General features: G+C 43.4%; 1 long non-coding RNA gene across 1 annotated transcript; it reads right to left on the minus strand.

Annotated features, from left to right (window-relative positions):
• Positions 1-510: 510 nt before the first annotated feature.
• On the minus strand, positions 511-1,291 carry LOC123956919. Its single transcript, XR_006821672.1, has 3 exons — positions 1,230-1,291; positions 996-1,053; positions 511-674 (listed from the first exon to the last, which is right to left on the minus strand). It is a non-coding gene; the product is annotated as an uncharacterized LOC123956919 (long non-coding RNA).
• Between the last annotated feature and the right edge of the window lie 717 nt (positions 1,292-2,008).

The following is a 2,008-nucleotide window of genomic DNA, read 5'->3' on the forward strand; positions in this document are numbered from 1 at the left end:
TGTATATCTGTACCATTTTTCATTCAGTCTATAGCAACATCACCTTTACTGTCTGTACCTCTGTGTGTATATTGTGTAGGCTGCCTCCCTCCCCTCTCTCTCTCCTTCCATCCCTCTCTCGCTTTCTCTCTGTTCCTCTCTTGCCCTCGCTCTCTCTCACCCCCAACCGGTGGAGGCAGATGGCCGCCCACCCTGAGCCATGGTTCTGCTCGAGGTTTCTGCCTCTTAAAAGGAAGTTTTTCCTTGCCTCTGTCGCCTAGTGCTGCTCTTGGTGGGAACTGTTCGGCTTCTGTAAATAACATCACAGAGTATGGTCTAGACCATATGGTCTAGACCATATGGTCTAGACCTGCTGATAACTGTGATCTGGCGCTATATAAATAAAATTGAATTGAAAGTTGGGAAAAACAGTGTCACTCTCCTCAGGGTAGGAAGGTCAGGTCGGCTCGTACACACCACCCTGATCAGCAACTGTGGTAGACAGAAGAGGGAGACAGCAGACCCAACACCAAGAAGTACATGCACTATACACTCAACATCTAAACTATTCACTACACACTTAGCATCTAGACTATTATGAGTATACACACCACTACAGAATGTCACCCAGTGCAGTCTCACCACGGAAAGGGAGGCAGTGTGCCGATACGGACCCAGCCTTGTACAAAGTCAAGCTGTGGATATACAGAGAGAGGAGAGCAACCTGTAATTAAACCACCATCCAAAATATAACACCCAGTAGATACCCAATACAGGAAATCAATTCCAATCACAGTGGGGCACTAGTCCGAGCAACAGACATCTTAAAATTGACTGGATTTAACAAAAGTACAATAGAAAACAATAGAAAACAATAGAAAACAGTGGCTCGCCTGGTCTGTTAAGCAAAGTTACACAAAGTCACAGTAATGCAGCAGGAGGAGGGGGGGGGGGAGAATTTCTGTGCTAAAGATAAAAAAACATTATACACAGATAGACACTTGTATATCGTTTACCGGTATCTCCGGATCCCTACATCCACTGCAGCTGATTTGTGACCACATCAGCTGTAAACTGAAACATACAAATAATCTTTACTAAACAGGACTAACCAAGGATTAAGAAAATGCTATTAGCATAGCAAGCATCAGTAACACACAGACAAGCGGTCACATGAGTGAAAACAAACTAGCATTAGCTGAAACCATTCAATGCTACACCATACAGCTTGCAATGCTGACAGGGATTACCATCAATCTTCTCCAGTTCCCTCCATGGAGGACAGGACACTCATGTCTGGCTGTCACCCTGCAAGGTGTGCTCAGTGGAAAGCAAAGGACTCTCCACTGAGACTAGCTAACCTTTTATTACTTCCTGACTAGCTGCAGGTCACATGACAAGGTCATATGACCATGCATGTGCACCAGTCACCTACATTACCACAAAAGTATTATCACCATCAATTCAAACACTTTTTTAATACGTTTTGACTTCTGTGCATGATTCTTTAAAATCTGCAGTTAGCACTCTCCAGTTATTTTAGCATCGTTACTAAAGCTTGATGCTGGCTAATTAGTTGGTTACATAACGTTAGGTAACGTTAGCTAAGCTTATGTTATGTACCCATAACGTTACCTGCTAATTATTGTAACATAAATAAAATACTAGCATTTCACTCACCAACTGGAGCAGAGGCTTGTGGGCTTTCTCTTTCTCTCCAGTAAATTGCTCAGCTTGTCCTTATTTGTCTGGTATCTGCATGAAGAAACGTCCAAAAGGCTCAAACAGGCAGACCTGCCGAGCTACGTGACTGACTATATTAGCTGCGCTAACAGACGGCAGTCACACTAGCATAGCTAGCTGTGACAGGGACAGCAACCACTTGTTAAAGCGGCCACGCCCCTAATAATGCAGAACTTTAAGGCTTAATATAATTTAAACGGGTGAGTTATAAAAAAATTCACCTCCCTCACAGTTGTCATGAAGGGAAAATTTAGCGATATACACTAAAACCATGTTTTGTACCAGG

Source organism: Micropterus dolomieu, linkage group LG18 (genome assembly GCF_021292245.1).
Source record: "Micropterus dolomieu isolate WLL.071019.BEF.003 ecotype Adirondacks linkage group LG18, ASM2129224v1, whole genome shotgun sequence".
Taxonomy (NCBI): Eukaryota; Metazoa; Chordata; class Actinopteri; order Centrarchiformes; family Centrarchidae; genus Micropterus; species Micropterus dolomieu.